The sequence below is a fragment of the Solenopsis invicta genome, chromosome 3 (assembly GCF_016802725.1).
Source record: "Solenopsis invicta isolate M01_SB chromosome 3, UNIL_Sinv_3.0, whole genome shotgun sequence".
Taxonomy (NCBI): domain Eukaryota; kingdom Metazoa; phylum Arthropoda; class Insecta; order Hymenoptera; family Formicidae; genus Solenopsis; species Solenopsis invicta.
The window spans coordinates 21354576-21380741 of NC_052666.1; the positions used below are offsets into that span (position 1 = coordinate 21354576).

Below are 26166 nucleotides of genomic sequence, written 5' to 3' on the forward strand. Positions count from 1 at the left end.
ACCGTTGCGCCTTCGCCGACGATCCCTCTCTTCAGCGTGACTATGTATCTCTACGACTTCGCGCACCATCTGCAATCTTGTTGGCAACCGCTTTCATCTCGGGATAGATACGATAAATGTTTCTGAATTAGATCTACCTATCGCGGAAGATACGATCGGCGTCCGCGAATTAGCCCCGACCGCATCAGCCCCGACCGCATCGTTAAAGAAGCCGCTACTTAATGCTGTTACGCTATCGTCGAGGCATCGAGATTATCCGCGGGACGCGTACGTTTCGTGAGCCGGCGATTCGTGTCCGTCGCTTTATCTTCCGCCTTTCATTAATCACCACGGGCGATTTCTCGTTGTGGTGGCCGTCGCGACGTCATTACAAACCCGCGTAACACCGGTCGTCTCACTCGTGCGCCATACAAGTACTATCGAGACCTGTCCTTCGACAGACGGTGCAGGTTTCCCTCGCCTATAACAACGCTTATAGCGTACCGTCGTGTCGGTAATCCGTCGAAATACCGCGGAAGGTATTCTCTCTCTCTCTCTCTCTTTTTCTCTGTCGGAGGTGTGCTCGCGCGACTGAATCCAAGCGCGCGAGCGCGCTCGTGAGCGCGTGTAAGAAGCGCGCGTGTTGTACAGCATCACGCACGAATCGCGGGCGCTTAAAGAGAAGCGCGGCACCATCAAACATCTCGCCGCTAGACGAAGGCGATGATGGATAACCTTTGATGAAATCATTCATACATCAGCGTCTCCACCTCGCGCCTCCTCACCGCCCAGCCAACGAGCGCGCGCGCTCATTTGCCGCGTACCGTTAATCTTTAATTACTCATTGATTTATTATTGGCCACGCGGCGTCCGCTGCGTTACCTTTCGCACCGTAGCCGATCGCTCTGGCAGCCACAGTATTTTTACGGCAAGATATTATTCCGATGCATTCTCTATGCAACGTCGTTCCATTGACACGCCGATGATTCTCTCTTGAGCTTCATAAAGAATGACAATGTAAGCGATCAAAGCATGGGAGATGACATCGCTTGCCGCTGTAAAACCTTGAGCAGGACGAAGAGACGTTGAATGAGATTTTTAGAGATAATGCTCGCGCATTTATAGATTTGATTTCGTACCGCAATTTAATTCGTAAAGTTTTTATTGCGAGATTAAGAAATTCCCAGGCGATTTAGTCATCTGACATTATAACACCTTGTTCAACAACTTTTTTAAGTACTACGATATATTCTTTCGCTCACGCGCGTTATTTTCTTCCAATTATTAAAATGTCGTTTATATATATATATTGTATTTACGGTTTAAATATATATATATAATATATATATATATATATATATATTGTATTTACGGTTTAACAAAATTTTGGTATATAATGGGAGAACTGCCAAATATTTATTGCTTGTAAAATTTTCAAGACAACAACTGTTAATAATTCACTGTTAAAATCTCCGTTTATCAATCTGATTAAAATCTCGTGTTTATCAGTGCTTGAATCGCATAAATGATAATCGTTATCATTGCAATTTCGGCCTTCAAAGTCCGATATGTAAAAGTAATGAAACACCACGTAGGGAAACGGGAAAGCGACAAAATAACTGATAGATAAATCGTCGTCTGGGACATCGATTAGTGATGTCGCGTACTGCCAACACTCGTGGCGTTTGTGCAGATTGATACCGCCGTCGCTGTCGGATCTAATAGGCTCTCGTGTTCAAAGCTGAAAACAGGATGACAGCGTTTATATGCATACATGAATGTGTATATGCGCGCACGTTCGATCTCCCGGCTCGTACACTTTCACTTCGTTGCCGTTGTCGATCGCTCTTATAACGATCGTTTCTGACGCGTCGTCGCGAGACAACCTGCGTTATTAGGAATCGTTATCGAGGACAAGTTCTCGGTCGAGCGACTAACCGATATTGACGTTTTGCTCGTGTCAGCACATGCATACAAATTATGGCCATTATGCGAGTATAGCGGCGCTCGCTTCTCGAGCATCTTCTGTCTGATAAATTGTTCTCACATAGAAATGCGGGAAAAAGATTTCAGTAGCCAGGTCTGGTGTCGTCACGTTCCTGTGATTCTACGCGTAAAGATTTTTATCTTTATCAGATTCAAGACCGTCTTAGGATCAATTCAGAATCGAAGAGAAACCAGTAATTTACATTCTGACCAATCTAACGTAAAGTAAAAATAAACTGAGATAATTAATAAAACTTAGCAAAATAAAATAAAAGGCTAAATATATATAAAATAAAACGTAATAAAATTTTTAAACAAGAAAATTAATTGAAATTTTTACCGTTTTATCGCGATAATAGTTTGCATATTGATCAAATTTGATTGTAATCAAGTTACATCGCGAAATGTCTTTTTTTTTAAATTCCGTAAGTGTATCAATATCCTCCAGGCAGGACGAGTAATATCCACCAAAACGTGGATTACAAATTAGGATTCCTGATTTCGGTACTTCTATTTATAAAAAACACAAATTTCAGCATTTATGTAAGTTTGAGACGTCACTAGCGGAAAAATTGAAATCGGACGTTGCGAGGGCATTTAATTTTTCATGGTGTGGTCACTATCGAAGATTTCAAGCGTCTGTTCGCCATCCTGAGCGCGCTGTCGTCCGACCGTCCGTTCGATTTCACCGAGTGAAATAAATCACGGACCACCGGCGCGCATCGTCCCGATGGAGACACTCGAAATATCACGGGGGGACCGACATTTAAACGCCCGGCGCTAATGTGCGACCCGTGCGAGACCCGAATGACGCTCTCAATAATAGATTAGATGCCGGCTAAGTGCACCGACATCCGCCGACGCCGTCGCTCGTGATTTATCGATACCGGCACGTGCACGTATCGAGATTTTCACTTCTCGTGGTCGACGCGACGTAACGCATTCCGAAATTAACGGTGGCTATAACGTCGCAGTAAGAGCGCTTTTCCGTAAGTGACAATTTAACGATGGGATATAAGAGCAAACGACAAATTGCAATCCATTCACTAAATGTTCACTGAATTACCCAATCAAATTCCGCAAAATGTTTTGCTTGTCAAAAGGTAGCAATGGATAACTCTAATAAGCTATACAATCTTAAAACAGTTATTTGAATCATTTATTGTATCGCGTTCTATATTAAGCAACTCGTCTATAATTCAAAAATCTATCTCTGATATTATTACACGGAAAGGACAATTTTGTTGAAATACATATCTGAAAATAATGATGTTAAACCATTAAAAAATTAGACGTTTAAGCTGGTTATTATAACGTCAAAAGCTTGGCAGCAATATTATCATGCTTAAACGTCTTACATAATTATTTTGATCGTTCAACATAAAATTGTTTTTTGATCTGTATCTAGAGAAATTTTTAGATACTACAATAAAATTGTTCTTTCCGTTTATAAAATCCTAAATTAAAAATAAATACTGGAATCATACAAAAAAAATAGTTTTGCTTCAGTATCTAAAAATTTTTTTTAGATGCAGATTTGCATATAATTTTGTTGAACTATTGCAATAGTTATGCAGGATGACATTCGAGTGATAAGGATGTTTCAAAAAAATTTTGACATTTTAGCAACTTTCTTGATATATAAATTATCCGTCCTATATAAATTATTTTGAGTTCAGTAAAATTATTTTCAGACCTGTATCTCAATTTTTACTTTAGTAAAACCGTTCTTTCCATAGAATTATGAGTAATGTGATGGTATCGCAAATATATCCTTTGATACAAAACGGCAACTGCGTCGGGTTAATTAAACACGAATGATAGATCGCGCCTCTCATGCGTACATCGAGATTTCGATTTCTTGTGCCCGCAGCGCAATGTACGTTTCATAAGCGAGCGTGAAAGAAATTAACAGCAGCCTTAACGTCTGGCAGCTCGACAGAAAATAAAGACACATATCGAATTAATGTCGTGCCTCGATGCTGACACGCTTAATCATTAGATCTGCAGTGGTATCCAATCGGAATAATGTATAAATCAAGCACGTGATTTGCGCGCTAAGAAAGAAAAACGTGCGAGCGATGACACGTAAATATTTCAAAATCAACAAATCCGTGAAAATCTCGCGTGCTGCCCGAGCGAATTTATTCGATCAATCGCAACGTCGTTGACGTTACACGATGAATTCCAATAGAAGCTATTATCCAGCCCAAGTAATTATGACGAGCGATCTATGTACTACGCCGCGATGAATAATAGTTGCGGTTTCCCTCAGATTGCACAATTTCATTTTCCATTTGCATGTATACGTAACGTGGCTTATCGATATGTGTATCTTTGCCACGCAAATATCGGCTTTTTCGCCTTCGTCGGTCGTAAATAGTACGTGTCGGGAAACTCGTGGTTAACAATGGTCTTACTGTTGCCGTTAGGCAGCTATACATCTATTAACTCGACAGGAAGCAAGAACAAATGTCGAATTAGCCACGCACCGTAATACTTGCCGACTAAATCATCGGGGCGATTGAACCTATCGGTCTTATGCATTAGGCGCGGCTTACTGTTCAAAAGATCAATCTAGAAAAAGCGAGCGGAAGCCTATCTGTCGATAGCGATTACGTGATAAAGTGGGGAACGACAGAAGTTTGTGTAATTTTCGGAATTCATTAGTCATCGAGAGAGACTACGTTATTTTGTCTAATTATAGCTTTCAAAGTTTTAGATACTCTATGCTTCCGATTACTGCCAAACAGATGACATAAGGGAGGTCAGATGCAAGCGCAATTCATTAAATATCTCTCTCGACCCCAGTTTGAGAGAGGGAGAGGGTCGGAATCGTGTGCGCCATTCTTCGTGAGTTAATTTTGTCTGTGCGATAAATAATAACTCTTAATGGAACGCCAACACGCGACCATAAACAACGCGCATTCGGGCGTGTGATCTCACTTAATGTGACGATCGTGTCGCGCGGAAATCCAAGAAGATCTGAAAGAACCCTTTCGAGAACCAGCGGCAGGAAAACATGCGTTTGAAAGGTGCCCTCAGTGTTTTTTAGCCTTTCCTAAGTGAGTGCCGGCAAATTAAGAAAGAACTAAGCGCTTTTAGGCTGTCGAACGTGCGTGAATCGGGCAAGCAGACTCGCGCGTGTGCGTGATTCTAGACCCCTCTCTCTCTCTCTCTCTCTCTCTTCTCGGCTTAACATACCAGTTGCTCATAATAAATACGATAGTAGGTAATTTTTCATTAGACGCGAGGACACATTCTCCACGCGTTTATTGGAAAATATGCTAATGCACCGATTAATGAAAAAGAATTTAAGTAATATTTGTGGAATAAAAACTGTTTTCCAAATTTATAATTAATACATACAATAAGTTATGAGATTTTAAAATTTAATTACGATATGATAATTTATTATAGACGCAGCAAAATAATATTCGTCAGAGAAAAAAATGTAGTTTCTATCCTAGCTTCTTAATAATTATAATTAATTATAATATATTAGAGATTAATAATTGTTTTACAGTAAATAATCTTTGATCCGAAATTATTAAATACATATTATAATATTATGAAAATGGGCAATTTATATGCACGTCAATTATGATGACATAATCGTACCCGTAATTCATTATGCACATTTTCAAAATTGTATTTGCCAATTAATCAACTAAGCCAGTTACCACAACCATTTATTTATTTTTAGTTATAAGCAAATGATGGGAAAATAGGAAAAAAGTTAAATCGCTATGGTGCGCATATGGCAGTCGTAAATTATAAAATATACGAACATTAGTTATACTAGACTCTTGTGCGCCCTAGTCTTCATGGTACGAGAAGAATCTCATGGAGTGGACCCTAACTCCAGTGACCCTAACTCCAGTTCCGAACCCGTTCTCAGTTGTCTTAAAAAGAGCAAATGGAACATCGCGGAGCGTGCGAGCAAAAGCCGACAAGGCGAAAAAGATCGTTAGAAGGCGGTTCCTTCGGACACTCTTAACCCAGAAAACCGAGGTCATTCTGGTCAAATTAAATGGCCTAAGATTGCGCGCGCGCGTGTATTTGATTGTGTCGGAAACCCTTTCTGTCGAGGTTTCAAACGAAAAGGACTTCTAATCACAACTGCTCAGCTGGATCGTAACTGTAACGCCACCGCGTCCGCGTCCGTTTTACGACGCAACTCCGCGGGTCTTTTTACGAGTACATAAAGGCGTGTGTGCGCGCGCGTGACATTTTTTTCTAATAGTCACGGCGACACGTTTTCTCCATCTCCGCCCCGGTGACTCACGGGAATGTAAACCGACGACTGGATTTTTCTGCATTTGCTCAGGCCGATAACGACGCTCGCGCGCGCCCCATTGTTTGAACGGTCCGAATACGCGGAACAAATTGTACCGTCGTTAGCATCGAGACCTCGAGGGTCGGCAAGATAAACGAGGCGGCTTTTAACGCCTTATCTAGCCGCGAAAATAGCGCAGAAGAGCCGTACGTGCCGTAGTTAATGACCAAGAAGCAATAAAATCTAAGAATAGGAGTTTAAGAAATGGATAATTTAGGGACACGGCTTTGCGCGGCAAAGTAGTTCATCGATACACAGGGAGAAAATAAAAGATATTCACTTATATATCCTGCATTTTTTATTGATAAGTGAAATCGCTCGTTATATCCCCGATCTTCAATCGATTGCTCCTTATAATTATTATCTTCTCGCGCCTATTGGTAATGAACGTTGTATACTTGTTTTACTTCTTATATTGTGCTCCTATGCTTCATTGTGCCGTGGCTGTAAGAACCGACGTTACTTTCTCATCGTGAAGGTACCACTTGTGGAGCATAAAGGCGGTATTTAACGATGCTTCGGTCAAAGTTCGCACGGTTGGAGTTACGTAAGCGAAGAAACCTTCCTAGTCTCGAGCGTTACCTCGTAAAATAGCCGAAAGAAATTTCAATAATAGGATCTGTTACGTGTAACTTCGATTCACAATGCGCAGGGCAATATGTGAAAAAATTCTTAGCGATCAATATGTATTAATCTAAGTAAAATTCTGTTCTACGGCGTAAATTAATGAATAATTTTAGAGAATTGTAGAAAAGGATTTGATAATTCTGCACGAAACGACTGGTTTTAAGTCATTCATTGTAATGCCATGTTGGATAATGGTCGCGCTTTGGACGGCGAACTACAAAAGTAGCGAGAAAGCATTCTCCGATTCTCGGAACAACAATATTACAAAGCTCTGCTCCATATTGTTCTCATATAATTGCAATTGAAGAACGCACTTTTAAAGGCCGATAATAATTGGCTCAACCGTAATACATGTTAACGCCTCGAGGCATTTGAGCCTGTCAGATTAATGAATACTTATGAATGGATCAATCATTTCGCGAAACTATAATCTAGCCGCAATATTTCCGAGAACGAAACCGGCGGTATCATCGTGCGCGAAGGCATCTCCGGGGCTCAAATCGCAATAAATCTTGCCAACGCCTCGGAATTCCATGCGCAACTCGCGACTGTCCTTCGTCCAGGGTTTCGTGTCATTATCATTAAATCCGTGAAAGGCGCAACTAAATAGAATATACGCAGCCACGCGATTCGCGCCGCGCGGCAGAAACGGCGCGAAATCGCTCTCGAATAGGCGAGATATGTTCGCGCGTACGTCTATTACCATTTGTCCGTTTCGCAACTATTATCGTTGATCGCGCACGGGCGCGCAATATCGAGTAGACGGTATCCGCTTTACGATTACGTGGGAACGCGTTTCCAAGGCGGTGCGTTTGCAAGGTCGCAGGAATACACGATCGAGGGATCTCCCGGCTCCGTCGCTCGAGGAAACGTTCGTCAAAGCGGAGGACTTCTCTCTTTTCCGCCGTGAGGTCCGACAGTACAATGGGATTACAATGTCGCTACATCGCGACGATGCAAATTAAGAGCTCTAATGGCGTTTTAAGTATGAGACGCGCCTGCTAAATACGATAAATGCGCGATAAATTGCTCTTATCCGCTTGGCTCTAGGTACCGATGATGATAATAACCCGCCAGTCTTTCTAGTGGCACTAAAATTGCAGATACGTGATTTTATACACGTGGATCGCGGACTAAACGAATTGAAAATGAAAAAAATGCCCGCTCGCTGAGGCATTTAAACTAATTTAAACTTGCCCCACTAACTTGTCTTACTCGAGCCAGTCACTCGTCTGTCCAATCGTGGCAGATTTTTTTAGAATATGAGTTTTCAGCTTTAATTCGAGATTCGTCGTTCCATTCTGTATTAATCTCTGCTATGACATTACACAGCAGAGTTTTACAAAAATTAATTTGTTTCAATTTAATATACTTTTTTTTAGATCAAAGTTATAAATTGCCAACTTTTTGCCTATCTAACTACTAACAGATTTCTTTTTCATTAAAGTGGTAGATACTTTACCGTTATTTTTTTCAGAGAAGTCACATGGCAGGCGTGTAGCTAATACATGTTTACACGAGGAGGCGTAAATATGTAACTGCTCCCTGAACAGAAAAAAACTCGCTCACACGTGATACTTGGCGGCAGTCAGAAATCCGGGCTTGGCGACGGCGACCCGATCGCTATAAAAATACGATAAAATATTCAGCCGCACGCTAAGGCAGCCGATATAATGTCTCGCGAAGTGTCCGGTTACTCTGGAAAGATTTCAGCTGGGCCGGCCGGATTTTTAGCCGTTCTTTTGCCGTGCACTCGCGTGCACGCGTCTTTTCGCGCGCCATTCTACAAGCGTTAACGAGCGAGCGAACGAGCGAAGCTCGCCGCGTGAGTGGCCATCCGTGGATCGGTACGAGCGCGCGTAAAAAATTTTATGCATTTTCTAATCCCTCACGGGAGAAACGAGGCGCACGGATTATCGGCGTCGTGCTCCGCTAATTTCGGCGCGTGTTGCACTCGTTGGTGGCCCGTTGCTTACGAGCATACAAGTTGGCCTTGAAGAATGGCCTTCGAATCGTGCGTCGCGGATCTACCTGTTTTTTTCCTCTCCTTTTTTTCTTCTACCTTTTGCCAACCCTTCGCTATTCGCGTTGCTCCTGCAGTTCGCTCCTGTTACGTCGTTGGGAAGCGAGAGCGAGAACACAACTCTGTCGAAGGCAGAGAAAGAGATCGGGAGAAATCTGTCGGGCATCGGGAAGAATCGCGCGAATCCTAGAGCGACAGGGAGATGGACGATGTGGAAACACGTCGCGTCGGGGATCGCAGTCCCAAAGTCGGGAGGGAAGAGAAACGGCGAACGAGCTGGATGCGCTCGAGGAGATCGAGAGATCTCGTTTTCTCGGAACCCGGCGAACCAACACGGACCCTACAAAGCGTTTCCGCTCGTTCGATATTCCGAAACCGCCTCGGTCGTACTCGTTTTGTCGCCCGTCGGCCTCGGCGCCTTCGACCGCGCTAAAAAGACGTGTTTTTGCACACCGGGATCGGATATAGCGAACTAGGCTGCTAACGCGTGTCGGTGCCGATTGACGACTCGAGAAAGGAAATGCTCGGTGTGATTCTACGAGTTTGAGATGCACGTCTCGATCTTGGAAACATCCTGGAGCGAAACTGCTGCGTGGACGATATTGCATTGAAGAAGGCATTAACCCCTTCGGAACTCGGGGAACAATGTGTTTCGAACGATTTTTAATGCTCCAAATTATGATTCTTCTCATATACATGATTTACATGGATGCGAAGTGTTTTTCTAAGAAACGAGATATTAATTAAGATTGTCTGCCTCATTTAATCGTTAAATAATGAACGGAGTTTCAATGAAAATTTAATCGTTAAATTCATGCCACAGGAAGATGAGAAGAAGTTGGTCGTTTTACATCCATGTAACAAACCAGTAATAATTTTCTCTCTTCCTCTTTCCTCATTTTTGCGCGTAATTGGATTTATCGATTAAGATATTGGGGCTTAATGCTTTGAAATCGAGAGATTTTCGGCTGTAAATTACGCATTTTAATAGGTATAACGTTACAGTGTATTCAAACTTCATCTCGCGAAATTCGAGAATGTACTAATTACGATCGCATAATTATAACATAGGAGAAATATGTAATTTGCGCGCGACAGTAATTACAATAACAAACTTCGCGCTTAATGAACTGTCAACGGTAACTCATTGTTCCCGCGTAGAAATTGTCTGGAACTTGTTTCTCATTTCGGCATGCCTTTTTTTATTCAATGTGCAATGATCAAATTTCATTAGCTTTAGAAAACATTTGGAATTTTTATCGGCTTATTAATAATCCCGTTGAAACAAATGCTAAAGAAATGGATTCTTTTGATAATGAAATCAAAGGGATCACTTTGTGAAGGTTTATTATGAGCTGCGAATCGATTAAAAATAAGTTTCTCTTCTTTGTTTAAGAATCAATTTTTTCAGATTATAAGTGGTATATGAATCTAAAAATACAATGAGTTTGATTCGTGTTTCATCTGGTATTTTTGTTCGAAAATTTACTCGTTTATCTGTGCAATGGAATGTAAATTCTACTGACAGTTTTAATGGCTATATTCGTATTTTGTTTTTAATAGCTTTTTTATCCACAACTTCACTTCGTGAAACGTTACTTATCGTCGATTACGTGTCTATTTTTATATTTATTCGTATAGTAAGTAAATGGATTCTCTTGATAAAGAAATTAAAGGAATCACTTTGTGAAGGTTTATTATGAGCTGCGAGTCGATCGAAAATAAGTTTCTTTTATTTATTTAAGAATTAGTTTTTTTCAAGAAACAAAAAGATCATGTGGCATATGAATCTAAAAATACAATGAGTTGGATTCATGTTTTATCTGGTATTTTTGTTTGAAAAGTTCGTTTATCTATGCAATGGAAGTTAAAATCTACTAACATTTCTAATCGCTATATTCGTCTTTTTTTTCTTTTAATAGCCTTTTCGTCTACGGTTTCGTGAAACGTTACTTATCGTCACCACGATCGCGTGTCTACTTCTATATTTATTCGTATAGTAAGTAGCTCCGTGTTTTACGACGCTTGATCATACGATTGCTGTGGATAGCATTTAAAACTTCAATAATAGCGTAGGGCCCGATATTTGGTTACGATATTCGACGATTTCGACGATTCAATCGGACGGGAGTGACACCTCCGATCGAGATCATTATCGCGCGTCCTAATTGGTATATCTGTTCGTCCGTGCCCACCGTCACTTTATCAGTGAGATAATATCTCGTGCGAGCGAGCGGCTCGTCTGTGCGAGCGGCGCTCGTTTCCGGTAAGGAAGTCCCGCGAGAAACGGTGTCTCTGATCTTACGATTATTTCGACAGGATATCCGGAATGGGTTGCGCGCCGCCGAGATAACATTCACCCCCGGCGCAATGGTTTGCGGCAAAACAAAATGATATTTGTAATTACGTACGTATGCGTGATGCTAAATAGACAGTAAAAGCAGTTTAATTGCGACATAAACGCAGTCGCATGTGTCGTAAATCTTTTTAAAGTAAAATTAATTGCAGCGTAGGTGGCAATATTAATTCAACAATGGTGACGATTAATTTATTAAGGGATTATTAATTATTTAACACATTGTCTACATAAATGTATTCGCTCAAGAACGTAATTTGAGCAGTGATTTTTTTATATAAGATTTCTTCTGATTAATATTTAAATAATATCTAAAAAACTAAAACTATTTTTATTCGACGTACGTAATATCATTGCGAAAAACCAATTACACCAACAAAATGTTTCTTACATATTATATTTTATACGAGTGACATATCGGTTATAATCGGATTTATAAACACGCGGCGACGCCGCGTGGATTAAGGCTGAACGATTGATTGCGAAATCTACGATACAACATGGAATAACGTGCGATCGCAAGAAGGAAGCGACGGAGACGACAACTGACGAGATTATCGAGAGACAGAAGCCGCGAGCGTTTGGCAAGTTTAGAATGACATCGTTGAAAAGTATTATCGAATGGAATAAGATGAAAAGCGGATTGGAGATATAAGGGAGAAAGAGACGCGAAAGAAGGACTTATGAATTTAAGGACGGTCGGCGCGAAGTCGCCGGATTGATGCTAATCCGACCTGTCGTGGTTACCCGACGGGAAGCGCAGGTGAGAAAAGAATTCTACAACTTATTTGCAACGTTATCCAAATGGTCCGTGGGACGAACAAGTTCGGAGTTCGTACCTACGCGACATTAATCCTCTGCGCGAGCACTCGCCAGTTTAGTCTGGCCTCTCAAAAGATGATATACTCGGCGTAGGAAATCGAGCATGAACACGCTGATACGTCGATCACTCTCGAACAGCCCACGTGCTAATTCGTGAGCTTTTCTTTCTGCCAAGTTCAACGATCGCTTTCGCGTTATCGTCATCCGATGAAACATTATTTACTTCGACAGTTATATTAAAAATACACGACGTTAGAAATGTTGTAATTTTTTTTCGAATTTAAATCTCATCGAGATTGCTCTTCGTCTCTAGTCTTATTAAACAATTTGCTAAAAGAACTTCATTAAGAACAAGAGAACAGTTAATAATTAAAAGTTGTTTACGAGTTGGTTAAAATTATGCAAAATATGAGGCACTTTCTTCCCACTAAGAGGCATAATTTGAAACGTTGAGTGGCCGATCCGAGAATATTCGCGAAAGAGGGGCTCGTCGAGAAGAGCGATCCCGTTGACGAGCCTCGTCAGCGACGTCATCGAGGACCGATCCTGAGGTGGAGAGGACCCCCGAACAGGTTTTCGGTCGTGAGGTTAGCCGCAGGCACGCGCTCGAGAGAGAACATTCACGCCTCGCCACGAAATACCAACCGGATCGACGTGAGTCTGGGGCGTGAGAGAGAGAGAGAGAGAGAGAGAGAGAGAGAGAGAGAGAGGGGGGGGGAATGTGTGTGGACAGCATTCGTAATGTTTAATACACTATGCGCGTGGCTGCATATCGATGACAATGATTCAGAGATGGGAGAGGCGCGAGCTATTGGATCGGCACTCGAGGTATCGTTGCGCGTTATTGTCTGTTGACTCAACATCGCGGAGCCGACAGTGGACATCCACTAATGCCTGCCTGAGAATAATCGTTTCCCGTAACGCGCATGCTAATGACGCCCGCATAAGGAGTTTCCTTTTCCACGATTTACGTACATACGCGAGGGCGTTTATAGCTTCCACGCGACACCATCGCGTCTTCGCCGCAGACGCTGCAGTTCAAGAAGTAATAACGTACTCGTATTTATGACTTTATGGTCACCCAAGCGGCCGTAAGTTCCCGTAATTATTCGATAACCTCTTGATTTATCTTCCTCATTACTGATAAGGAACGCGCTGTGCAAACCTGCGAATCTTAATACCACCGCTTAAGACTAAAAGTTGACAGGTGTGACTCCGCTATGCGACATGAATAAAGATCGCGGATGCCGATCACTTTACTGCCTCGCACGATATAGGATGAAATCTCACAGTATATTTTCGTTTAAGATATACTTTTATTGGAGGCGCGCCCAACTTTGTTTGGCGACGATTTTTAAATTAACTCTTAACTCTCTCTATTGTTCTACATGTCTCTCTCTCTCTCTCTCTCTCTCTCTCTCTTTCTCTCTTGGACATAAATTTGAGTTACAATAAAACGTCGCACATCCGGTTAATCTCGCGGGGACTGACGTATCCGTATGTAGTAAACGCAGATAAGCCTGGTAAACGTAGGAAAGAATCCAGACAACTTCGCTGCGGGGAGAGAAAAGGTGGAACGCGAGACACATGGAATTCTAGACGTCAGCGTGCTCGCGGTATCTCCTGCCGGAGCGGAAAGGAAACGGTAGAGAAAGGGAAAGAATACTTCGAACAGAGTCTTGTCTCTTTCTCTCTTTCTTACATCCTTCTATATGTTCTCGAGGGTTACCGTGGGCGAATGGGGTACCTCGTCGGTCGGAACAAAGCTCAGATAAGAGTAACCGTAAGAGAAAAAGCCGATCGAGAGACACTGAAGAGGAGTACCTCTCTTATCGCATGGCCGGACGAGGCGAGACGAAGGACACTTCGAAGTATTTTTCACGGCGATAAATAATCCAGAACGAACGTCATTCCGTGAACTGACACAAGCGAGTTGCGATAGCAGCTCTTTCATGCCTCTAGCAACTCTCCTCTTCCTCGTCTTCACTCTTTCGTGTGTTCTCGTCTTTCTCCCGGCCGCTCTCTTCGCCAAGAGCATTATCTACCTGGAAGCAGTGTCCACCGCGGGGGCACGTGGGCTACGAAAGCACTTACACGACCTATTTCGAGACTCGGAGAAATAATGTCTCTCCATTGGTGGGCCAGACGATCGGTCGATCGCGATTACGGGTGCGCGCCTGGTTCCAGGGTTCCTGGACTTCCGGTGTGCAAGTCCCCGCTCTTGCAAAAATCGCGGCGCTCAGTAATATATCCAAAGTGGAGCACCATATCTGCGACTAAGAGCCTGGATAAGGAGGACGAAATATATATTCGGTAACGATAACTCTGTTTCACGGTCGCGGCGCTGAAAATGTATAGGTAGTATTACATGCAGAAAAATGATGCTATCATATCATTATAGAATAACACGGAATAAAAATAATATTAATTTTAATTTTAGATTTAATTTCGGGGCTGTTTCCGTTTAACTTCACAATTTCGCTTTGCTGTAAAAATTGAGAAAGAAAGAAATTAGTAAAACGCGGAACTACGTGTGATAATCGTAACTTATTTGTGAGTCAAAGTACTGCACTAAAATTTGCGACTTAAATTGATGACGCGGATGAAAGTGGCGTTACAAGGAAGTGCCCGACGTTTTCTTCATTACGCGTTTAAAGCGTATCATTTGGGGCTGCCCGTCGATCCGATCTCTAAATCTGCAACGTAACAACGAATCATCCATCCTCGCGATGAGAGCGACGGCCTTACGATGATCGACGTATCGCAATCGCGGCTGATTGCACCCCGCAGTATGCAGGTTCGATATCCTCGAGAAATATCGATCCTGTTATTTGCTGAGGATCAGTTCGGACAAGGAACGAGTCTCGGGTACACACGCCGCCGAAATAAATCGTGTAGAAAGTCGCGGCTACGAACTCGAGAACGAACTCGAATACACGCAAACGGTTTTCGGCTAAGTATACTCGTCGCGTAATGCCGTCGCATGGTGCACGTGTCGAAGGAACCGACGTCCCGAATTAGATGCCTGCGACCCGTCACCGTTCGTAGAGTAATTTAGCCCCTGAACTTTGCCTGCACATCTGGACTGTTGTTGACCCGGCGCTCTTGCTCTTATTTCGATAACGCGGTTACGATGGCACCGCAAAGTAATCAAACCTCGAGCAGGTCGAGGCAGTAATATTTTAAGCGCGTAATACAGTTTTGTATTTCGAAACAAGATTACTGTAAAATAGAACGTTTACGTAACATAGATAAATGAAGGATATCGGATAGTGCAAATGTTACTCCGATAAAGTTAATAATATTCTTTATTTGAGATTATTTATTTTAACAGAAATAATAGTACCTACGTGATTAACTTCATTCTGTCAGCGACTCGAAATACTTTAAGTTCAGTATTGTACAAAGATGTTTTAGAGCACGAATGTTTCTATCAGCTTCTCGATTCTTTCGCGAGCCATTATTATTATTACTTTTTTTTTGACATCCCGCAGTTCTCAGCTTTTTCTCCCGTACGCTAGGAACAAGAAACGCAGGCATCCTGCGGCGAAGTTGAATATATTTCGGCCGAATTCCAAGTAGGAAACGAAGAGTACTGATTTTCTCTCTTCTTTCCTCACGATCTTCTTCGGTCCCTCAAACTTGCATGGGGAAGGAGGAACTTTGAATACAGACGGAAGGGGAGGAGGGAAAGCGGCAAAAAACCGTTTCAACTGGTCCGGAGAGAAGCGGCGAAAGGCCCATAAAATGAGGGACTGAGATGGGTCCGTGGTTGTCCCCGTGTTCTAACAGATGTAACGCGGCATTTAATGTGGCTAACCTACCGCGACGAGTGTGCCATGACGAATCCGCGTCTAGCCGAAAACCGGTGAAATCGATACCCGAAGACTCGCTACGTCGTTGGTGTGATTCAGATAATTACGTATACTTCTAAAATAGCATTTTCATTCCTCGTCTCGGATTGCCTCTCTCATCCTCTCACAATAATAATAATTTCTGACCACCTAAACTTCTGACGCATCATTATATTTTTCAAATCTCGATCGTTAAATCGGTGAGAATTGCTGATTTTATCACGCGCAATAAATCTTAACTATAGTATTATTATTGAATATTTCCCAACGCCGACAAATAATCGTGAATAAGATAATCATGAATTGTGATAAAGTCAACATGCCGCAGTTGAATTTTTTTAAAATCAAATACGCATAATTATATTTTTTCCCGATGCACTTGTACGACCCTAATCATATATTCTCCTTAATACTACACCTGTATACTGATTCTCCTGCTCGAGCGATTTTTCGCCCTCGTTCGTCCCTCTTGTCGGCCAGGATCCGTATAATAGATGTGATATCGGGGCTCGAGAGGATGAACGAAAAACACGCACTTACCATAATGCCCGGTTCCGCTTGTGTAAGCGCTGAATCGGTAGGAATCCTATAATCTCTTGACACGCGCGATTGCGAACACAGACAGCCTGATCGGCGGATAGACATACGCGCGAATGGTGCAATTTAAATTCGACGGTTGAATTAACCGAAAAGTTAATTAATGCGGCGAGGTGAGACGTCTCGATCGGCCAATCGTTTTTACTCCGAAAATGCTTCATTTCAATTCGGCAAATTGCTTCTTTCTTTTGCCGTTCGTATATTTCCTAGGTCGGTCTTTGTTAATCAATAATTTATTGTTTTGTGAAGCAACGATTCAAAATTACGTATTTGTAAAATTGTCGTTTTAAAATTGCCGTTTCTAAGTTTGCTTTTCAGGTCATTCGAGAAATACACGGTTGATATCATTACACGATTATATGCGTGATACACATGGTTATCTACCACTATACAGTTAATTGAATCGCAGGATTATTCTCGCAGTGACACGGTAGGAAATTAAGGGTCATCTATCTCCAGCGTTCCACGCTGCGTTTAATAGATTTGTGACAAAATAACATTACGCCAACGTAACATAAATTTCAGGATCGCGAATTATTGCATCTAACGCGACATCTAACTCCGAAATCCTCGTAAACGTGTGTCGCACGTGATAAAGTAACGCGTCCTGTGCACTGCCAGGACGAACGGAATATTATTGATGAAAGCAATATGATATTTAAAATATAAAGCGCAAACTCTATCAGACCTAGAAGAGTGAAAGTCGAGAGATAGTTGCATCTGTACGCGATTACGTCGTGCAACACACAGTATACAAATTATACTTATACATCTTATATGCTACGCTGCTCTATGTATTGTACTTTTGCCGACTCATACGCATATCGAAACTTGCAAATTTCCCTCGAGCGTATCGGTAATTACCTCGAACGTAGTCATCGTGATTGACACTGATTGCCTGCGAGCTACAGTCTGCGCAGCGGATCATTGTTATTCATTAAGACTTCTACAGCGACTTCTGGCATTACCGAAAGCGACTGAAGTCGTATAGCCGTGGTTACGACATGGTTCGCCGCTCCTGGCCGACCACTCGCAGAGAGTGCCGAGTTCGTCAAGGAACAGCGATGCATTTATTAAGCGCCGCAACATCTTAATGGCCGATTATGCATTCGTTTTTCTATCGCCACCGTGTGTGTGAACAAGGCTATATTTACCCTGCGAAAGGGCTCGACTCATTGACTCTGGTATATTCCGTCCGGTATTGAACGCCGTGGCACATCAATTATTCACGTCGCATTATGAGATGCAAATAGCAACGACTAAACGATTAGCCATAAATTTATTTTCAGTATGCAATATTTTTATAAGACAAAAATACCTCGGCTATCAGATGCAGTGCCATGAAAGAAAAAGCATTAAAGCTTTAGAAATCCTTCTTTAAAAGATCTCAAGTTATAACTGTATAAATAGCATTATTACTTTCGCAATGTCCATTTGTGCACGTAAAATTAAAGTTGACTTCCACGACACACCCTGTTAGACTCCGTGCAACGCACTGTTAGTCAACGCCGACGCCGATGGTACAAGATCGAGAGGTTGAGCAACCTCTGGCGTTGACGTGAGCGCGCGCGAACGAGAGTGACGGGAGACAGTCGGCGCGGTGGCTGCCTGCGGTCATCGAGAAATGTTAATTAAACGCCTTTCCTATATAAGGAATCCGGCAATGTTCCATAAGAGGCATTAGGAGGCCTTAGATCCGCATCAGCCTCGAAAGGTCGTCCGAGTGTCTCTACGCAGCATCGTACGGCAGCGAGACATTCGTCGGACGCGAGACGCTTTCCGGTGCTTCGTAATAAAAGGAATGTAACTGGATGCGGCGAGAAACGCGCGACATGAAACGGAGTATTCGGCGAACTTTCTTCCTCGTCGAGAATATTTCACTTCCTCGATACCGTGAATGTGAAACATTAAAGACTCATGCTTCCCTGTTTATAAAGTTCTAAATAATTATGAAACAAAATTGTGCAGCAGATATAATTTATAATATTTATGACAATGTTAAAAATTCGAGAACGCCTTTTGAAGCACGTGATAAAATTTCAATGAGTTTCTACGTGTCTCAGAAACTTGTTTAGACGAGCAAGAGATACGTTCTTCCTCTCGACACTCATTCTCGCGTTGCGTCAGAGTACTCGCGCGGACTCGGCTCCCGGTGGACACGCGTGGCTCTTACGACCCTTATAAAAAAGACATTCCGGCCGGGCTGCGGTTAGTTCTTAAACGTTGAGCTTACTCCCGATGTCGACGTTTTACGGCGTCTCTGCTCCGCGTCGCGCCGGTGGTACTCGGGCGAGTTCCGTGACGCGGGAGCACCGGGGTCTTAAAAATAAACTAATAAAGCGTCGTTTCACACGAAAGTTTATACGAAAGCGAGGCCCCCGGGCCGGTCGCGCCGCGCTAACGTCGTTCTGGTCGCAATAAAAGTAAAACTCGACGACAGTGACGACGGCGCGGCGTCGGCGGCGAAGACAACGAGGCCACATCCTCCGGCTTGTCCATTTCGAGAGGATCGAATTCGTCACCCTTTGTGGACAGAAGGATGCGGTTCGCTTTATTGCTCCTCTCACATCGGTTGTGAAGGCGCTTGCATGCGTGTCCCTCTCTGTATGCGGAGATCCGACCGTCGGCGTTTCTTTTTTTTTTATGGGCGCGGCCAGCTCTTAAAGTCTATACAAATCCGGGCTATGCGCCATCGCAGTAAACGCATAAGTCTTAAAAGGCTCGGCTTTATGCGGGCATACGAGACGGACGAGGAAATGGAGTGTAATAGCCAGGAAAAGTGAGATCGCGCGCGCGAGACGCAATTTGTTCCGCGCTAGCTCGTTGTAATCCTATACGGATAGACAATTTTACTACGTCGGCCGAGTAAATTCATTTGCAAATGAGTAACACCCCAGATTTTCTGAAATGCATCGTGTGTAGAGTTTTTGTTTTTCGAAAGTCGCAGTTTCGAAAATTTCGTTTAATATAAAAGATATTTTCTCTGAATTCTTGATCCTACATACTGAACTAAAGTCGATATCGTGTTCGCGTAAACAGCATGGTATTCTTTTACGCAAATAAAATTTTATGTGCAAAATATTGCCACAGTATATTCAGTAATGTTGAAGGTAGAATAGATCCAAAATTTTGACCTCCATGAAACTAAGATAGTTTTCACGGCGGTTCGACGGCGTCAAAGTTATCACCGTGCCTTTTTCTCCGAAGGCGGTTTGTTAACCCCGTTATTTAACGAAGGAGACGACACGTCATTGCCGCACTGCGGTTTCCAACAATATGTCGAGGCGATGCGGCATGTGCAGCGGCCTAAATGTATATATACACACGGTCCGTAAACGGACGATATATTCCACGAAGGAGAGCGGAATATGAAAGAGACAAGCGGCCCGGAGTCGCGCCGAAAGGTAAGCAAACTTGGTCGCGATTCAAGTCGAAATCCACGTGGACTCCGCGCTGACAAGCAGACGAGAGAAGAACCAGCCGACTCGCGCGGGTGGCGTTATTTCTGGAACGTCGATGTACGTACCGTCCGCGCCAGGATAAAGGAACGGAGCCTGCAAGATCTCTCCTTGGTCTTCTGCATCGTACCACCAAGAGGAAATCATCGGTATGCCGTAACGCAACGAGGCTCCCGAATCACCGGTTTCAGACGTCGTAAATTCGTCGGAGCTCAGCGCGCGAACCTCTGCTACCGCGGGGTTTATGGGGCATGAGATTACTTTTCAGGAGGTCATCGGGGGTGGAAGTAGCGACGTGAAGCCCATTGAAATTAACGTCGTAGCCGCTCGCGCCCGCATGGAATACGAACGCGAAGGGACGTTGAGTCATCGGTCGGATCGATCGCGCACCTGCACGTCGTTATGCGCGGTGAAATAAATCGCGCGAAATAGCTCTGAGAATGTTTTATGAGAAAATGTTGCGCGGTATCGAGCAGAATCGCAAGACAGAATTTATTCGTTTATTCGGAATAACATTTAAAATTATTCTTAAGAAATTTCTTACGGAATTTATTCTTCAGTCCGATAAGAATTTTCGCAGGAAATTCAATAATACCGTTGTCCATTGTAAAAGCGGAGATGAAAAGAGAGAGAAAGAGAGAGAGAAAAAGACCTGTAATAATATTATCAACCACGCGTAACATTGTCAAGTTATGAAGGCGAAAGTAAAGCAACAAAGACAAAGCGGATCTCTGCATGATATCTCCGGCCGTCTCGCTATTAATTCTATCTACTCCATCACCTCTCACTTTGCCACTATTCACGTAATACTCGATACTTTCCTCGCTTTTACACATTCAAAGAATAATTGCGTCGATCGAGTATATGTGCTTACAAGGGGAACGCGAGTAACAATAAAGACGACAATCGACTTTGTGCCGCGTTTGGGGAAAAGTCGTCTTCGTGATTAAAACAGCATTTGAACTATCGCCGTCACGCCGCGTCCTCGAATTCCCGCGTACGGTATGCAAAGAGACGAGTAAAACCGCGAGACGAAGCGAGCGAGTGAGAGTTACGACCGGGGAAAAGAGGCGAACGATACGAAGGAGAGAAAAACGAAGTATTCGAATGACGGCGTAGGCTAGACAAGAGAACACGAGTGAGAGAAATCGCGGACGCAAAGACACAACGGGATGAGACGTAGACAACGTCGAGAGTCATTCGACGTATCAATTAGAGAAGCCGCTATTAATTTCTGAGAGGTAACAGGCATGTTAACAGAGGACACCATTTTTCTCACTCAATCGCTTCATCTCGCTTACGGGCGGCGTCTTAGGTGTTTTCCTCTTCTCGCACGTGCACGGTTCCTCGAGTCTCCCTGTTTTTGGGCAACATCGGAACGTTTCTTTTCCTCTACTTCCCCTAATCTCCGAGATCTAATGCGTGGAACCGTGAGCTCGGTCGCTCGCCCGATTAATAGATACGTCACACGCTGCCAATTAGGAACGCGTACACCGGTATTCGTGATTAATCCCGCCTGTCTGCTGGTATCTCGGACGATGCACGAGCGCGAGCGAGTCGTCGTGAATAACGCGCTCGCACTCACGCGTGCGCGCGATGGCACGTGTGCGAGCGTGAGGACGCGACATCGCCGTGAGTTACATAGTCGCGATAGTCGCGAGGTTTCACGGAGTAATAAATTCCAGAAGGCTACGCAACCGTGCTCTTCTTAGTTGCTTTATCTCGATACGCCTAACGTATTCAAGGAACCGCGCCGCCTTGTCCGTCTAAATTTACTCAACTACAATTATGACGCTAAACGACTCTGGTCTATCGGAGTCGATCGGAGAATTATCAAGGATTGAGAATGCGATACGTAAAAAAGTCAGCGAAAGCTGGAAATAACGATGTCTCACGCTTGATTTGTCGCCGCTGAATTCTCGCGAGTTCACTCCGCAAACGGCGATAATCGTAATGCAGAGAGATGAACTGAGAGTTGACGTGTGTTGCAACGACGGAGTCGGGCGCGGCGATCACGGCTGAACGGCTCGCTGCACGGCCTGTCGATACATTCACGAACGACGAGCGGAACGTTATCGAGATTAGCGATCTCTCGGGAAAATCGATTCCACTCCGGTTCCTGTCGCGCCTCGCGCGTCACAACGTTTCACGCTTCTTTGGGGTTGATAACGAACGCGATGAAAACACTTTGTTCGATCTATTCTCGGCAAGAACGCATTCACGAACAGGTTCCTTATGTAAATCTCTATTTCGTGAGAAGAAACGAGAGCTTACGAGTGCCGATAAACTCCGCCGTTAACACGTTCGAGAGAAGATGTTTCACTTGCGTATCTTTGATCGTGAATCTTGATACGGCATCGTTATGATCGATTAACGGTTTAGCTATTTAATGCGAAAATGCATTTCGTTGCATGGACATTACCGTCCGAAAGCGGTTCTAAGCTAAATGGATGGGATATTTAACTAGCACTTATTAATACGAATGACAGTAATATTAAAAGTACACATGATGTCGATCATTTGGTCGTAACAGCTAAATGTATCGAGGAAGATTACAGGAATAGGTCGTAGCAATATTACGAATAGCGTACTCTTATTTATTACGCAGAAAGAAGATGAAGCAAAAATCGCGACTGTCAGCTTTGCTGTCAGTTCGCCGTCAGGAGCGGCCACGCCTCATTGCGCAGTTTCATTTTCATAACGTCGCGGAATAATGTATTATTCGTGGCAAGTCGCACATATAGCACAGGTCTCTTAACTATTCGACAAACCGGCGATCAGTCGCGCATAATGTCCCCCTGCGGGCCCCGTGATCTACTGCCGAAGGTAGGCGATGCACCTTCGAGAATGCCGGATCTAAATCTTCTCTTCGCCGAGTCAATGGCCGGAACACGACGGTGCATCGGATTTTATGGCCGCCGCCCTGCCAATTTCCGCGTACCGCAAATTTTATGCACCTGTTGACCCGCGAGTGTATCGGCCGGCTAGCACGTAGCCGATGTTCGCGGTTTATGCCGAGCGCGTATCACGTTACATATTGACCAACTGTTTCTTCGTAAGAATTTCGCAACTTTAAATTGAATGTTGAAAATTAATTTTGTATAAATTTTCTAAAAGTTGTACACAAAAATATAATATTCTGAATTTAATAGCGTGCTCCAGATACGTAATATTCAAAATTGAAAAATTATTACAAATAATGTAAAAAGATCACACACACACACACACACACACACACACACACACACACACAGAAACAGCAATTCACTAGTGTCTAAAAAATTTAGCTACAGATACAGATCATAAAAGAATCTTATAATGAACTATCAAAATCATTACGTAAGACATTCAAGCATGATGATAATGTTGCAAAAAATTTTGACATCCCAATAACCAACTTAAACGTTTAGTATAAATTTTTTAATGGTTCAACATAATTATTCTCAGATCTGTATTTTAGCAAAATTGTTCTTTCCCTACAGTATAGATACGTGAGAAATGACAAAAAAAGAAGTCCGAAATTCTTGCTGCCGTGGCCGCTTGACCCCTCGCAAGGTGTTACAACAAGGGTAAAAGGGTCTGAAGTAAAGGGCTTTACTACGGACTGTCTCCCGATAGTAATGTCGTCGGCGTGATTTGTGGTTCAAGTTCAAGAAAGGAATTGTGAGGAGAGCGCACGCAGCCGCGTGTAATGATCGGGGAATGCGTTTTTCACGCTTCTCAATTCGAATTTGCTGTCAGTGTATTAGACTTGCGCGAAAGACCAGACCGCCAAAGCGATGATCGTCGCCGCGTTTCTTATAACAGCTCTTCGTCGCCGCCGTAAGTCACGGCACTTTCCATCCGCGAGCACCTTTCTTGCACTTCCCTCGTCATCCTCAATACATTGTCCGAACGCTGAAAATTGCACATACGGCGAGTAGCTCATCGACGCGGATACGCGAGGGAGTGCAGTTTATTTGGATTCTTCTCGGATGTTTACTCGTCGTGATACGTTTTTGTTACTGCAGGCGGAAATTTACGGCGAAAAAGCTTCGCATACACTGCTGTTTCAGTTGGTCTTTTAACAAATACTGGACAGATACATCGAGCTTTTAAAATTTAACTTTTAATTCAACAATTTAATCAGAATTAACCATTAAAATATTAATTATTTTGAGCGCAATGTTCATTTTTAAATCTTATGTTTGTGTGTTACAGTATCACCGCAGCTTCAGCAGCATCGTGACTGAGTAACTCCGCTCATTGCGCATCGAGTCGGTGAGTCAAAAACTAATTTTTTTTAATTATATTCTAAAATAAGCTTTGCAAATGTTCTGCGCAGGATTTTATTTATCTTGTATTTTATGTACGATTTTTATTAATGAAGTTAATGTATTTTACAATCAAGACTTACTCCACTGCTGTTCGCTAAAAAATTACAAGAGAAAAAAATTTATGCAAAGTTTATTTTAAGAGCAAGTTTTAGAATTGTTGTGGATATAATTAGCGATTTCGAGGCTATAGCACGGTCCGCGATATTGTTTAACTACGTCATAGTATAGCTATTCGCGAAACATTAGTGATTCAAAGTTTCAGCGAATAGTCGCGTCGGGAATGGTCGCTTCGACCATGAATGCACTCGGACATCGTCATCGAAAAGTCATTCGAATTTATTCGCGTTATTCATGAAATATAATCGGCGCTCGAAAACGTGACATGTTCTCACGCGCAACGGATGAAGATGTGAATCGCGGTAGAAAGACGATTTTTTCCACGAAGTGTGGTAGAGTTCGTAGACCACGGTAAAAAGGGCGATGGTCGCCGACGTCGTTCACGAAACAGGTTCACACTTAACCGGGTCGCCATTTAGGCCGTCGGTCTGCCAATTAGTCGCGAGCCTGGTCGGGGAAACACGAAGGGAATAAACGAGAGGCACAAGCGGCAACTACGTGGCCATTACGATGAGTTAATAATAATGAGTTTCAATAAAGAAATTGAAAAAAATCACTTTGTATGTCATTCCGCAGATTTACAATAGAATCTTTTTTAAATCTTGAGATTTTATTAAAAGTTAGACACAATAATGTAAATAAATACGGCAATCATGAATTTTTCATAGATACATGTACAAAACGTGTAACTTCTATACTACATGTAAGGAAAATTAAATTTACAATTAGCATTTGCAACGAAACATTTAATTTAGCTTCTTTGCATGATCGCTGATAGAGTCAAGATTTTGACTTTTAATTCTTTTGCTATTCAAGGAGAGTGCGTGTTTTCTTAATTGATATCGATATCAATATAGTTTAGTTAATATTCGCGTATCATTTTAACAAACGAAAGAGAGAGAATGCAATGTGACCGATGAAAGGTCGCAATCAGACATTCCAGTCGACCAGAGGCATTTCCGTTTCCCGTTTCACACGACCCGGACAGAATGTCACCAATGAACTCGTCTGGCAGAAGGTGAGAATCCGCCTCGGTGACGTTCTCCGGATTCCATCTCGCTCGCGATTGGCACCTCCTGCCACGCTCGTTACATTACTTTGTCAGCGTGCAAGAATAAAGACGCTGTCGCAATAAGATTTTTAATATATTCGCTTGCCGACAACGATTATCGCCGCACGCGTGCGTTTTCTCTTCCTCAGGCCCGTATCTGCCTGTCGAGGGCTATATCGTGCGTCGCATGACCGTTTTCGCGGTGCCTGCGACACAGTTAATTAGTCCCAGTCCCGCGAGGTACGTCGCCCGTTTGCAGATATTTATGTCGGGCCCGCGTCGACTTAATGCCCTTTAATATACGCGCCGAGCCTTCGTCGTCGTCGTCATCGTCGTCGTCGCGCGCGCGCGCGCGCGAAATTAGATGCGCCAGGTTACCGTCAAGTATCCGTCGCGTCCGTCGCGGGAGATGACGAGCGTTCAATTAACACCGTAGGCACGGTGGAATGCCTGCGATCGGTACGTTACGCCTGTAATTTGTTCCCGCCGCGCCGCGCCGCTCGCTCACACTCTCGTGCGGATTGCGTATTACGCTCGTGAACGTACAGACGCGTCTGCAAATTACGGCTCCACGATAGCGAGAGCGAGAGAGACGTGCAGGAATTGGATAGATCTACTGATATGGAAACTAATATAGGACG

General features: G+C 43.2%; 1 protein-coding gene and 1 long non-coding RNA gene across 2 annotated transcripts in view; one reads left to right on the plus strand and one right to left on the minus strand.

Moving 5' to 3' along the window:
• The window catches only part of LOC120357079, a 64067-nt gene extending 38177 nt beyond the window's left edge, over window positions 1-25890 (plus strand). The window contains exon 3 of the long non-coding RNA XR_005574280.1: window positions 24242-25890. This is a non-coding gene — a long non-coding RNA (uncharacterized LOC120357079). The remainder of the gene's footprint in view (window positions 1-24241) is intronic.
• LOC105196693 (ephrin-B3) overlaps window positions 1-26166 on the minus strand; it is a 568116-nt gene that overhangs the window by 260595 nt on the left and 281355 nt on the right. The window lies entirely within an intron of this gene.